Raw genomic sequence first — 15,582 nt, 5'->3', positions numbered from 1 at the left:
CTGGTCCATCTCTGTTTGAGTGGAGGGGACAAACGTGGAAGAAGGGTTGTGGTTTCTGTGGGCTGTCTTTCCGCTCTGCTAAGTGTGTGGGGGTTGGAATAAGCCCTTCGGTCCCATCCTTTCTCTACTGCTGCTCTCTTGGCCTGAGCCAGCCACTCCCTCCTGCAGCTCCAGTCTTACCCTCCGTTAAAAGGGATAAGGAGGTCTGTCTGTTTGTGAGGACTAGAGAATAGTAAGTGTGGAGGACTGGCATTTGGGACTCGAACACTAATGATGGCCTCTGGAATGGCGCTTGGCACCCAGAGGTACTGAGAAGACATGATGCTGGGGAGTGACATTCGTAGTAAGAATGAATGTGACGAGGGGAAGTCAGAGTGAAACACTGTTTTGGGAAAATGAAGGTGAGAGGGAAGAGCCACACGTCCCTATTGCTGCTGGTGCAGCTCACTTTGGTTTTGAGTCCTTTGGCAGCCAGAGGAAAGGGAGCTGCAGTTATGTAATTCCCACTGTCAGAGGGGAGGAGGTCTTAGCTGCGGCGGTGGAGGTGCTGAGAGTCAGACTTGGCACCTACCTCTGCTACTGTCCTTTCTCTCAGGAGGGCACTGAGGGTACCAGCTCCAATACAGCTTGTGACAGTGGGTCCCACGTGCCAGGCTCCCAGAATCCAGGGCCCCGAGGGCTAACAAAGCCATGGGCACGGCAAGTGCAAAGACACAGCCAGCGAGCCGAGCTCCGCCTCACAACTTTGGAAGAGTCCTGTTAGGTGAGAAAGGGAAGCCTGCAAGTGTTGGGGGCCAGACAGAGGCTTTTACAGTCAGATTCAGAGCTGGGTTCAATATTGGAAGCCTCTGATGCAAACACAATCTAAGACGTCATAGCGACAGCCTGCTTCACTCAGATTACCGAGCAAGCAGCCAGGTCCTCGGGGAGGTATCAACAGAAGAAAAGAGGTTAGAAGCCTGCTGCTTTTTTGTTCTGACTTGAAAGCTTGTTTCTTTAAATATATGTGGGTGGCAAAAAACACTCATGCATTACAAGGGATATATACAGCAAGAGGTGAATCTCTGTGACTTTGGCCTTCAGTTTCCTGCCCGCCTCTCAGGAGCACTGAGAAGTGTGTGTGTGTATTACCCCTAGTTTAGGGGCCATGAATGCTCTGTAGCTTCTTTTCTCCACTGAGTAATTGATCTGCTGATCATTCACTCTGGCAGCTGCACACACATTATGGATACATGGCAATTTATTTAACCAGTTCCCTTGGGATGGACTTTTGTTTCTAAGACATTTCCCAACAACAAACAATGCAGCAACAGCATTTCTTATAAATATGCTTTGGTAATCCATGTAAGCGAAATCGCTGGAACACACAATCTTAATTAAATTGTTTTAGTTTTATAGTCTTCTGGGAGACTAATAACTGTCCTCCGACATAGACTCTCCTTTTCCTCCACGGTACTAGACTCCCTGGCTTTTAGCTGGCTACACAGCTGCCTGGAGTAAAGGCTCTCTTTTCCAGCCTTCCTTGCCGGGGGATGTGGCCACGTAACTAAGTTCTGGCCAAGGGAACTTAAGTGCGCTCAGTTAATTTGTTTTCCAGCAAATAGGGAGGGCAAGACTTCAGCTGGAACAAGGAATGCCTTTGGGTTTGCAGGGTCATCACTTCACCTTCTGCCTCCTGGGCCTCATTTCCAGGCTTCATGGGTCATTGCCAGCTTCCCACAGAAGTTGTCCCTTCTGTTTGTGGCTTTCCTCCCTCAGAGACGCTGGGTCCAGGCTCAACCCATTGCCCTCACACCAACCCCCTCACCCCCTTCCTTCAGGTTCTAGCAGCCTACCTCCACTTTGTGGGGATGGGGAACTATGTGACCTTGGGGAGTGCTGATGCATTGTGGGGACACTGGCTTGTTTTTGGAGATGGGGCCTGTGAAGCTGAGGAAACACTGACATCATTTATTACTATAGAGCGTCCCTAGGACCCTGTGCGGAGCCACCTCCTGTAATGCCCACAGGGAAGCTCTGTCCCTTCCCTGACAAGGTGTTACTGTCAAGCTGCCTGAACTTTGCAGTCCCAGGTCCTGAGCCCAGAAAGGGCAGGCAGGCTGTCTCCTGGGGTTAAGGGGCCCTCTTCGAGCAGCTTAGCTTCCTGGGCGTGTCTCCAATGATGCTCAGGTTGTCTACACCTGCCACCCAGGCTGTCCGGCACCATGCCACTGAGCCTGGGGCTGCTTTGCGAGAACTCCTGCTCCTACTTCTTCCTGCCACCCTCCTTAGGAGTCTGCCCTGCCTCCTTAGGGCAGGGCGTTATGAAGGGACACAGCCAGTCCTGAGAAGCAGCCGCTGAACCATCAGAAAGGGAGGCCGCAGCCACAAGCAGCCTCGGTCTCAGAAGTTGGTTTGTGGAGCAGCGAGAGGTCAGAGATACCCACTTGGCTCTAGGCCCCACTGAACAGATGGGTGAGAGTGGCATGGGGCAGAGTGGCAGTCTGACTGGGTCGGGGACAAGACTCACATCCCTCAGAACAACAACAACAACCGAGTGAGACCTCAAGGATGTAGGCCCTGAGTACCTTGTATCCTGGGCTTCACACAAGGGCTCGGCCCTCAGATGCAGTCCCAGCTGGGCAGGGGCAAGGTAGGCCCTTCTGGGAATCCGGGGTTGCTGTGGCTCAGAGCATCAGTCTCCTCTGAGAGCCGGTTATCCTTGTTTGTACCCAGGCCAGCCAACAGAAAATTCTGCTACACCCTGGTAAGTGCCCTGTGAGACAGGCATTCCTTGCGGACCCCATTTTACAAATGAGGACTCCGAAGCTCAGAGGTGTCATTATTGTCTCATGGGAAGTGGAGCTGGGAGGGGTTCCCCGGGGAGGGTGGGTTGCCATGCTGCACCCCAGCAGCACTGGGTATGGAGGGTGTGGACCAGAGCTGGAGAGGAAGTCCGGGGTACCCAGCAGGGCCCAGTGTTGGCATTCAAGGCTGCTGGTTGGTTATCCGGGGAGATGAGTGTTACTCAGGGGCTGTGATCACAGTGGTTCTAAGCACTCTGTGTGGGTTTCACTATTGGGACACATTCCCTAACGTGGGGGAGGCTGAGACAGAGGGAAGTCCATGGCCAAACACAGGGCAGGTGAGATTTTCCATGGCCTCTAACCACTGTACTTGACCGCCAAGGCACAGAAACACCTCCTGCATAGAAAGGGCACTAAGCCTTGCCTCTGGGGTCCCTAGACCAAGGTGAGAAAACCACAGCCCGTCTGGGGGTGCAGAAAAAACACCAAAAAATTGCCAAGGAGGGACAGAGCTTCCTGGCGTTTCTGGCAGAGTGGGGTCGGGAATGCAGACACCCTGGTTCCCATTCCCAGCTCTGCTACGCCCCCACCCCCTGGGTGACCTGGGCAGGCCCATCCCTCTCTGTGGCTTGGTTTCCCCACCTGTAATATGGCACAGTTCAGGCCTCCTCGGCCTCTATGAAGTCCTTTCCCCATCGTGTTCGGGGCCTGGCACAGAGCAGCTGCTCCATCTAGGGGGCTGCCTACCTCTGTTCTGAGCAGGGCCTTGGCAGTGGTCGGGCTGGGGAGCGCTGGGGCTGCTGCTGGAGCGCTCCTGTCATTGGCCCCGTGTACCAGGAGGCACCTGCCGGCCCGAGCGTGGCCAGCATTTTATTTCTCATATTGTTTGGAGCTGGTGACTCAGCTGAATGCATCCTGCAGATCAAGACCCAATCACCTGCTGTGAAGAATGTTTAAAGCTGCTCCAGTCAAGCTCTCATTCGGGGCTCTGGGAACCCTGGAATGCAAAATCAGTTCTGCTCTGCTGGGCCAACGGGCATCCTGGGGAAGACAGGCCTGATTCCAGGTGGAAAATGTGAGAGCCACCCAGAGGGGATGGCCCTCGTCGGGGCTGAGTCCTCCCACCGTGGCCTTCCCCTGGGGTTTGTGTGGGTGACTGCACTCTCTTCTAGTCATTCAAGCAGCCTCCTACCCCAGAAGGTGGCCTCTGGAAGGCTCCTGCTCTTCCCTGCACACCCCAATTTCACATACTGACTCCCACCATCCTCATAAACAGAGATGGCCCATGGGCTTGCTGAAAACATTTTTTTTTTTAACCAGTCAGAATTTAAATATTACATTTCACATACATGCCCAGATATTCAGTTTCTCAAAAATAATAAATAATAAATCACAATATGCCCAATCCCTGATTGGGGCATTTTCTCCCCAGTTCTGACAGGTCCCCTGGCCTACAGCAGTCATCTGTGTTCTGCTTGGCCCCTGTACGTCTGGGAATTTGAAGTATCAGAGAAGTTGTAATGGCACAGCAATGAAGTAACATCTCCCAGGCTGCGTCTTGTCCTCCCCACTTGTGCCATTCCACAAACATTTTCTGAGCACCTACTGTTTGCTGGTCCAGACATAGGTGGCAATCAAGAAAACAAATCGCAACCTCACATTGCTGTGTTCCTTTGCTTACTCTACGGATAACCCTGTTTCTCACTCTTTTAAAAACCTTTTTTTAGCTTCCACAGCTGAAAGTCTTGTTATTTTGAAATGTTTTCTATTTATTTATTTTTATTTATTTATTTATTTATTTAAAATACATTTTATTGATTTTTTACAGAGAGGAAGGGAGAGAGATAGAGAGCTAGAAACGTTGATGAGAGAGAAACATCGACCAGCTGCCTCCTGCACACCCCCCACCTGGAATGTGCCCGCAACCAATGTACATGCCCTTGACCAGAATTGAACCCGGGACCCTTCAGTCCACAGACCGACGCTCTACCACTGAGCCAAACTGGCTTCGGCGAAATGTTTTTTATTGATTTTAGAGAAAGAAGAAGGGAGAGGGAGAGAGAAAATCATTGATGTGATTGGCCCCTTACTGGGGATTGAGCTGCAACCTGGGCATGTGCCCTAATTGGGAATTGAACTGGCGACCTCTTTGTGCATGAGACGCACCTCAGCCAGCGGAGACACACTGGCCAGGGTTCCATTTCTCACTTTTATGGACAGGCTCTCCAACATTCCGTTTCTCAGATTCTCAGGCACTGTCCCCCGCCCCCATGGGTGGGCCTAGGCCTAGCCCATGTGAGGCTGCAGGGATTGGCTTAGGGAAGCAAGTGAGACTTGGGCCTAGCCAATCAGAACCAGCAAGCTGCTTCTGGACCTTGAGAACAAGACTTCTCTTTCTGCAGGGTTGGCTGGGCTGGTGGAATGCTGTCTGAAGCTGCTATCACCCCCATGTTAGAGCAGAGCCAAGACAGGGAGCAAAGCACAGAAACAAATACAGCACCTGGACCCATCTGGGCCTGAGTGTGCTCCCGCCAGGTTTCAGGCACAGGAGCTGAAGCGGCCCCATTTTTGCCCAAGCCCGTTTGAATAGGGCTTTTGTGCCTTGTGGCAAATGTGAATGAAGGGGGGATCACACCAGGGAGATGCTGGGGGGTGGGGTGCTGAGGGCATGGAGAAGGAGACCCAGCTCTGCCCCAGGCAGGGTCCTTCCTACGTGGAGACCCCGGATGAGCTGGAAGGGGAACCAGTGTTAATAAAACGAAGCGGGACAGAGTATGAGGAGGACAGGGGGGCACTGCAAAGCACAGGGCTGATGTTAGTGCTCTTGGCATCTTGGTTCAAATAGGGAATCCGATAATGTCTTGGCTTTAATTTTTTCCTTCTTTCAAATGGCCATGAGCTTCCTATGGTTTGACTCAGAAATTCTAGAAGACAACAGCTGCCACACTTAATATTACCCGCAGGGCGAGAAACGATGACCTGTGACCTTCCATCATGGGCCTCGCAGCCTTAAAGCAAATGTCCCATTTCACTGGACAGGGCAGCCAGGCGCCAGGCTCCTGTGTACAAATAGCCCTTCTGAGGACACTTCTGTCCTGACAGTCAGCAGAACAGGAGTTCACACTCTCACGCCAGTCTCCACACTGAGGAGGAGAACACATGTGCCTTTTCTGGTGAGCATTCCCCATTCTCCCCTCATCGAAAAGAAGAGTCTATAATGTGGTGATTGCAGCTAGCGCCTGCGTTCTAGCAGCTGCAGGGGAGCGGGACCATGTTCTTTCTTATCTTGAAGAGATTTCTTTTCCAGCATAGGAAAGGCTTAGCGTTTTCAGGGCTTAATGCGGAAATCTTATTATTTGGCAAGAAGAGGAGGTGGGCGGGGGAAGGGGGGAGGAAGGCAGGCTCAACAAGCTTGAACAGTAGAGGCTGGAAAGGCAGAGACAAGAGGATTAGCAAGTAAGGCACTGGGGCATCTGCCACTGCCTCCGCGGTGAGAGACAGCGGCTCCGGGGAGCAGGTGTGTGGACACACCCCACCCACGTGGCCAAATACAGAGATGCTCTTTCCTGATGAAGTGAGGTCAGGAGGCAGCAGGCGAGCGCTGGTGCTGGGCTCCATGGTCTCCTCGATGCCCCGCTCCCTCTCTCTCTATGCTTGGCCACTAAGAGTCTTGGCTCCCAGCCCCGAGGTGGCCTTGGTCACAGGATGGTGACCGCACCTCCGGGGTCCTGGGTCCTGTCCTTGGCAGGAAGAAGGAGGAAGGGATGGGGGTGAAGAGTGAGAAGAAGCCAAGTTGTCAGTTGTTCCCGCATCTGTTTGAGGATGTTCCCATAAGCTGCCTTTGATAAGCTTCACTTTCACCTTGCTGGCTAATGATAGCCTAATCAGCCACCACACTGCAAGGGATCCTGGAACATGTAGGGGTTTCAGTTCCTTTTTCTTTTGACCTGGGCATATGCTGTCCCAGATAAATCAACAAGAAAGAAGGAAAGAAAGAGAGAACGAAAAGAAGAAAGTATTAGGGAGGCAGCTGGCAGTCTCTGCTACCTATACTCAAAAACACGAAGAATCAGTAAATGAACTAACTGGTAGTGGCGCACATCACAGTTTTACCTTTTCCCACAGTCACTCAAATGGTATTTTTAAAAGAACTCTATGAATCTAACGTCACAGATACAACGAAACCCCTGACGGGACCCTCCCTTCCACATTCCCTCCCTAACTCCAATAGCACGTTCTCACTACACCGCTATCTTGAATTCCGTGTTTATGAATGCAGCCAATAGACATGTATCCGTGAACAATGTGCAGCGCTGTCTTGTTTCTTTACATTCATTAAGCGGGCGTATGCTGATCCTTTTCCTCCTCAACTTGCGTTTTCGTTCAATCTTGTTGATATTTATCTATGCTGATCCTTCTAGCTGCTGCATAGGATTCTGGTACGTAAACAGCATCGGTTACTTGTCAGTGCTGTCAGCCAGGTTGTTTCCAAACTGTGAAAGCAGACGGCGCTGTGATGCACACCCTGTGCCTGACGTTCTGGGTTACTGTGCTCAGGGAAGTGTTCTTTCAGCATCTCCTGAGCGCCACAGCCATCCCTGGGGCAGGGCAGTAGCGGAGACCAAGGTGTTTACACTGGGAACCGTGCCCTGCAGAGGGTTCTGAGATCCTCGGAAGGAATTGTCAGGATGAAGCTATTTCCAAACTCACTCTTTATTTTTTAATTGATTTTTTTTTTCTCTTTAGAGAGAAAGGAAGGGAGAGAGAAACATTGATGTGAGAGAAACATGGCTCGGTTGCCTCCTGTGCATGCCCCAACCATTGATCAAACCGCAACCCAGGTATGTGCCCTGACCGGGAATTGAACTTGCAACCCTTTGGTGCACGGGCTGATGCTCCAACCAACGGAGTGAGTATGGCCCTTGTCTCATGAGTACGCAGTGAAATTTTACAGATCTGACGTGTGATGACATGATAGCTCTGACAGCCAACAGAGAATGTTCTTTAATTTTAATTAAAATTACATTTTGAGTATTTAATTTAGGATAAGGTAAATGTTGATTAACAAACATCCCACCCACGAAAAGTTTTTGGGGTCCTAGGTAATCTTTCCGAGTGTGAAGGGGTCCTGAGACCAAAGGGTCAGAACTGCAGCAGACAGACCAAACCCATCGTTGAGATCCACAGGGCTGGAGTGCAGGAGGGACCACACTCAGGGCAGGGAGAGCTGGAGGGCCCTTCCCTCCTCTCCCCTCCCCTATCCTTCCAAACTTACAGGTTGGCTTCCACTATAAGAAAGAGCTTTCCTTCTTCCCTTTCCTTTATTTCTTTAAAATGTATTATTCAGGGGAAAGCATAGACACCTCGGAGAGTGAAAGGGGTCACATGACATGAGAGGAATAAACCAGGCCTGTCCCTAGAAAACTGGGATGTATGCTCACCTATAACGCTCCCCGTTCCCAACTCCAGCTGGCTTCCAGCTCAGAAGGCTCAACTCCTACTGCCCCAGAGGGGCCTCCCCGCTCAACCACCACCGCCCCAGAGGGGCCTGCCCAGAGCTGGAAGCCAGGCTTTGGAGGGCTTCCTGGTGCTTCCCACTCCCTCACCCCCTGCAGCCATTAGGTCACCAAGTCTGTGTACTTTATATTTCTAAAATACATCCCCAATCCAGGCTTTCCCCTCCTCTGCCAGCAGCCAGGTCCCATCTTTTCTAGACCAATGTTGTCATTCCCATATGCCCCCATCCCCTTTGCAGACTGAAGCCAGAGAGATCTTTCCAGAGGCAGCTCTGATTTTGTTGCTCAGTTATCCCCTCAATGGCTCCCTTCTAGCATGGCTCCCCAGGGCCTCAGTAAGGCCCCGGAGGCCCCATCCTCCTCGCCTGCCTCACCTGGAGCCACACTTCCCTGTCTACACTCCAGCACTCAAATATGGGGACTTCTCCAATTCTGAGCTTTACAGCACTAATCTATCAGCCCCTGAGGGCCAAAGATTGTTTGTGGTTACGATGTTTCATAGCTACCAAATCAGTGTTTTACAACCATTCCACTAAATTCACTTGGAATTATATTGGGAGACTATTTTGGCACCGCTCTGTGAACTAATACAGGCATTGAGACTTGGCGCTGTAGACTTCCCACCGGCCACTAGAAGGCGCTCTGTAGCAGCCTCACAAGGCGGAGCCCTCGTTCTCCTTTGAGAGTACCTGCTTGGCTCATCCACAGTGACTATCAAAGAGCCTACCGAACTGGTCCACAAAACAAAGCTTGGTGAGGCGCTGTATTTAGCCAGCTCAAGCGTGACACCTGATATACTGGTGTAAAAAAGAATCGTGTTTATAGAAGTCAGCTCAAGATTCATTTACATATTTAAAACTGTTTTATTTGGAAATTTAATGCACATCCAATATTGAATATCTTTTTCTTGTCATGCTTTATATATCAAGCGTCATCCTTTCCACCATGCCTCATGGAGGTTCCTCCGCCCCCCACCCCCCATTTCTTCTCATCCAGGTGAGCCATGATGTGCAAAGGTGGGATGTCTGGTCCCAAAATACCAGGGTGTCAGGGTCTGTGCACATACAGCTGCTTCGGTTTGTGATGCTTCTGCTCTCCCTCCATGGTTAATTCCTATTTATTCTCCAGCCTCTGCTCAAACCCTAGCCTTTTCTGACTCACCAGAAAGGGTAGGCGCCCCCTTCTACCTGTCCTCGGGTGTTTGCTGAACAGACACAGGTAGAGTTCCTACCATGGGCTAGGCTCTGCTCTCAGGCACTTCACCTCCAATGGCCCATTTGCTCCTCCCAGCAGATGAAAAGGGAAGGGGCTGCTGTTATCTTTACCAACGACAAAACAGGCCCAGAGAGGTGCTGAGTGCCATGGCCACGCTCACCTCACTGGTAACCGGCAGAGCTGCGATTCAAACCCATGCCCATGCTCTTAGCTGCTCTGTTATGTTGTCCCTCATTCATTCAGGGTCCTCTGTAATGCACCATTTACTAGTTATATTTGATTATTATGATGTCTTTCATGGTACTCAGCACAAGGCCTGCTTCTCAATATACACTACTGAATGAATATAAACATGTTTGTTTCTTTAGGTGATCAAAATATTCTATCCACGTTAGCCTGGCCAGCGTGGCTCAGTGGTTGAGCGTCACCCTATGAACCAGGAGGTCATGGTTTGATACCTGGTCAGGGCACATGCCAGAGTTGTGGGCTTGATCCCCAGTAGGGGGTGTGCAGGAAGCAGCTGACCAATGATTCTCTGTCATCATTGATGTTTCTATCCTGTTTCCCCGAAAATAAGACAGTGTCTTATATTAATTTTTTTCTCCCAAAGTTGTGCTAGATCTTATTTTCGGAGGATGTCTTATTTTCGGGGAAACACGGGTATCTCTCCCTCTCCCTTCCTTTCTGAAGTCAATAAAAATGTATTTAAAATAATATTCACGTTACCCTAAATTTTTCTTTTTACAAACTGAAGATATATGAGGCTGGGAGAAGTCAGAAACTCTAGACCACACCTCTCAGCCCAGACCACTGATAGATGATTGATGCTCAGAGGGCAGAAGTGGGTCATCCTAGACCTGCTTGGGAGCAGAGATGACCCACCTCTGCCAGAGGGGGCCAGGGAAGGCTTCCCTGAGGAAGCTGTTTGGATTAGGTTTTGCAGGGTGAATAGAAGTTCACTGAAGCACAGAAATCCATCCTGATAGGACCTGGGGTTGGGAGCCTCCCCTGGGATGAAGGTTCAGTCTTGGCCTCAGATGACCTCCCTTCATTCAGGTTCAGGAGGGACCATGGAGGAAAAGAGGAGCAGCTGTGGGGACATTTACAGAGGTCTCTGTACAGTGAAATGGTCACGTGTTTTCCAGTCACCCCTTTGGCCAAATTATGTAGTGCTTTGCAGAGAAGAGCAAGTCAAGTCTTGTTCGCTGTGCTTTCTCCCACTTGAAATGATGCTTCTGCCTCCCACCTCCCTGCCTCCTGCATGGCTGGAAGCCCTTAGGGTTTCTGGAAGTCTCCTTTGAGACTGCAGGTGTCCTGGGAGTGAGGCAACTAGTGAGAGTAGTTGACCACTGATCTCTTCATTGTTGGCTCCCAGGTGAGCAGACTTGGGCAGGGCCACTGAGAGCAGCACTGGGCCCTGGAGTGCACTGGCAGAGATGGGTGGGGAGGGTAGGAGGGCTGGCTCCAACCTCTGGGAGCAGAGGTAGCTTGTGGCCCAGGCTGGCCAACGAGAGCACAGTGGTCCCTTGGATGCATCGATGGTTCAGGGCGGTCACGTGATCTTACCTTGTCCCATGAGAGAAAATCTCAAGCTTTTGTCTGCGTTGGTGAGGAAAAGAGTAGGTGTTGGGGCCGTAGGTGAGAAGCTGGAAGCCTGGCACTGCTGGTACGCGGTCTTCACCTGCACGTGGGAGGGCCTGCCCACAAATGCAGCTGGCACAGAGAAAATTGGCATTAAGAGACAGGCTCCTGAAGAGATGTCTTTCAACACCTGAATCTGCGTGGGCCCGAGGTCCTAGATGTTTAATGACTTGAACTTCTACCCAGTATTACAGAACCAGGCTGGGTTGAGTTCCTGATGCTGACTGCTGAGAGGATCCAGGGCAGAGGCGAGTTGGCTTAATTAGGCTGTGTCCAGAGGGCATGGCACTGAAACAGGCGAGGGAGACACGCCTGCGTCTTCCCAGCCACCAGGGAGGGGTGGGCAGCGCTGAGTGGTGCAGAGATTACAGGTGGGGAGAAAGCACACACACTCGCTTTTGCAGAGCCACACAGCAGACTTGCTTGGCTCCCTGCATGAACCTACAGGCACGGGCCTATAGACTTACCACGGAAACACACAGACGCAAATACACCTCACGTGGTTTACAAAAGCGCGGCCCAGAACAGAAGTACACAGCCTGAGACCCATAAGTTCTGTTTCTGGGAGGCTACCCCAAGGACAGAATAAAGGCTTGGCTCCAGGGAATTTCCCTGCAAGTGCAGCTCGTAATAACAAAACGTTGGCAGCTCTCTGGATTCCAGAAAGGGGGTGGCTGAACTGCGCGGTAGAACACAATGGCATGCTAGTCAGCCCTCAGTGCGAAAGGCACAGCTGTTTCCTTATGTGGAAGATGAGCATCGTTTATTGTTGAGTGTGTGTGTGTGTGTGTGTGTGTGTGTGTGTGTGTGTGTATGTGTATGGGGGTTGGGGGAAAGCAGCTTGAAAATAGTCTGAACACAACAAACCCATTTGGGTAAAAGAGAAGTCAGAATTAGCATGGAATAGGGGCTGGATGTAACGGAGGCTATTTCTAAATCTTATGCTTGTGGTGCTATTTATTCTGGTAGGATGTGAGTGTTGCTTTGCAAGCGGGGGAAACAAAACAAAAACTTGATCTTGAGAAGGAATATGAGTTCTACACGCGTGTGCCCTCTTATATGGGAAAATGAGGGTAAGTGTGTGGGTTGAGATGACCATGTTGCTTATAAATGGATGCCCAGCCAGAGGGGATTGATGAGAGACATCAAAGGGTGGTACGGTGATGCAGTTGTTACAAAGGGAGGAAGTTCTAGATAAACTCTTGTGAGGCACAGTCTCTAAGAAATACACAGTGGGGGGGGGGGGGAAAGCAGAGTGGTGTTTACAGTGTGTGATCATCTGTACAGAAACAGTTGTATGCATACGTAAGCATAAACTATTTCTAGAAGGACCCGCGGAAACAGAAGAGCCTGTGGTTGGGGGAGGGAACTGGTGGTCTGGGATGGGGATGGGGGAAAGGGAGGCTCATGCTAGCTGTAATGGCATCTATACCTTGAGTTAAAACACCATCTGCATGTGTTCCCTATTCCAAAGCATGACTTAAACATAAAGAAGAAGCAAGCACAGCCACGCGCGGGGAAGCACGCAGCAGAGAGGCCCAAACATGCCGGCAGAAGCATCTGCTCGTCCCAACGCACAAGCCCCTCCCAGCAGACCCTCTCGTGTGTCTGTGTGTACAGGGCCCAATGCCAGTGCTCCCTTCCCCTGTGTATGTCCTGCAGGTGGCTGAGCCATCCCGTGGGGCTGGGGGTGATGGTGGAGGGGGCTTTTGGGCAGCCGGGAGCCGTGGCAGCTCTGTGCTCTGCCTCTTTAATTCCCTCTGGCTGAAATGCCAATTTTCTGCTAGGCTGGCCTGGCTGCTGCCGAAGCCCTTCTGCTCACAAACTGCACCGAAGAGCAGAGCAATTAGGCAATGAACGGCTTTAAGTGGAACCAAGAGGCCTGGTGCTTCTCTGGGAGGGTGGCCTCTTGGTCTCACCTCCGCCGGCGTGGTGACTGGGAGGGCAGAGGGGGAAAGGGCAGGCGCTGGTGATGGGCCTGAATGGGGGCTGCTCATGGAAGACTCCAGAGCTGGATACGGGGACCTATGGACCAGTGGGTCTGTGGCCCCCTTCTAGCTTATCCCTGCATGTGCAGGCTCTGGATTCATTCATCCAACTGTGTATTTACTGAACACCTACTATGTGCGAAGCCCTGTTTTAAGCATTGGGATCCAATGGCAAAGGTCCCTGTCCTCTCGAGCGCATATTATACTAGCAGTAGGGGAGGCAGATAATAAGCAAAGAAACAAAAAAGCAAGATGATTCCATAATGAAATGGGAAGATGGCAAAGGGAATGGATGGGGAGCTCTGCTAGTTAGAATAGTCAGGGACAGACTCTCCTAGGAGGTCACCTTCCTGCTAAGACACTGAGGATGGGAAGATGCAGACATAACAAGAGTTTTCCAGGCTGAGGGAGCAGCAGGTGCAAAGATCCTGTGGTGAACCCAGTCTTGACTAATTGGGAGAACACTAATATGGCCGAAGCATGGAGTAAAGGGAAGAGTCAGGAGAAACGGCCTGGGACCCCCAGCATGCTGGCACTGCTCCGGGTGCTCACAGCCATCCTGTGGAAGGGGATGTGCTATCAGAGGGAAAGGGCCTTGCTGAGTCACCCAGCAGGGGCTGCCGCAGGAGTCAGGGCTGTTCAGCCTGTAGAACAGCCCAGGTGCCTGGTCTTTGTGTGCCCAGGCGGCTTTCCCTGGGGGAGGGAGCAGGTGGCCCAAGGGTGGGTGCCAAGGGCAAGAGGCACAGCCACTGAGCAAGGAGGAGCTTTTTAACCGAAGCCTCTGGCTATGGGACGCTCTGCCTGTCAGGTGATGAGCTTTCAGTCCTGGGAGGCATTCAAGCCAAGAGTGGGCAGCTGGTTGAGAGGATTTTGAACTCCAATGATGAGCGGTGTGGGACCACATTGGTGTTTTCCAGTTGTCGGCCTGGGGTCATCTCAAGGACCCGATGGGCAGCGTGCCCACCTGTGTGGGAGGCTGGGCAGGGCACCTACCTCTCTTGGCCATTCCCTCAGCTCTGAGGTGGAGGGAACAGTAGTACTTGACGGCGTCTTAAAGGAGCTAGTGCATGCAGGCACGGGAAAGGGAGCCTGTCTGGCTGAGGGCGGGCAGCGTGAGAGAGCTGTTGTATTATTTCAGCAGCCCGTGGGCTCTTACCCACTTTCTTTTTCATCTCTTTTTCTTTTGAATGGAAAACTTCAAACCATATCTGTGGTTTATAAAAGATCACATCATACAAAAGGATCAGCAAGGAAAGGTGAATCTCCCTCTAACCCCTGGCTCTGCGTTCCTCCCAGAGGCCACGGCTGCCAGCATTTTTTTGGGGGGAGGGGAGTTGCCTTCCACAGATACTCCGCACATAAGGAGCCATGCCTTCCCCACACAAACTGCCGAGTCTATATATACTCCTTTGCATTTGGCTTCTCCCCCTCTTTCCTCATCAAAGCCACATGCACTGATTTAACAGTTTTAAATTTTCTGAATAGAAAATATGTTCTCACAGGGTTTAAAAACTACAATGGTCTATTCTGAGAGTTTTCTCCCTCCTTCGTGTACCTGACCTCGGACAGGTGAGCACCTGTATTGGTTTCTTAGGGATCCTTTCCCTTTCAGTGTTTCTTTATACAAATCCAAACATGCGCGCGTGCACACACACACACACACACACACACACACACACACCACGCAGCTTATTCCCAGGCCCGGCTCCTACCCCACGGTCTTAGACTGTACGTCGCTTAACCTGCCCCCGTGTCTGCCAGAATGCGGGTTTTCCCATATCCGCCTCAGAGCCTCCCACTGCTGTGAACAACTGCGTGGTACGCCAGTCTGTGCCCAAAGCGGAGTTTTTGTAATTGGCTCCTGGGTGGGTGGTTTCCCACACTTTCACTGTTCCAAGCACAGCGTTAATGGCTCCTCGGATAGACCGTTGAAACGAATCATTTCATGGGACCTGGGTCCACCTGCAGGCCTCAGGCCCAGCCACAGGGTTGCTGGGTGCCATGGAGGCCAATAGAGACAGCTTCTCTGGGCACTCCCGCCGGCCACGGACCTGTCTCCACAGCGTTGCCAACATAGTGTGTGGGCCCCTGACAAAGATGCCATTCTGACAGGGGAGAGATTATACCTCAATGCCATTAATGCCCATTCCTCTTACCATACGTGAAGCCAGGCATTTGTCCTATCTTTAGGGCATCTGTTCATATTCTCTGTTCATTTTTATTGGGTTGTCTTTTATTGATTTCAGGGAGCTTTTTATATATTGGTTAAATTAGACCACAGTGTGGCCTGTGGGCTAACTCAGGCCTGTGTATTTGTTTTTTTTTTTTTTTTTTTTGAAATAAAGTTCTTTCGGCACACAGCCACACGCATTGTCTTTGGTTGCTTGCACACTACAACCGCCAAGCTGAGTAGCTGCAAGAGACCTTATAGCCTAC

This window comes from Pipistrellus hanaki (genome assembly GCF_964339955.1).
Source record: "Pipistrellus hanaki genome assembly, chromosome: 6".
NCBI classification, from domain to species: domain Eukaryota; kingdom Metazoa; phylum Chordata; class Mammalia; order Chiroptera; family Vespertilionidae; genus Pipistrellus; species Pipistrellus hanaki.
The sequence above is the reverse complement of the archived record's forward strand: the minus strand, read 5'-3'. Positions refer to the sequence as shown.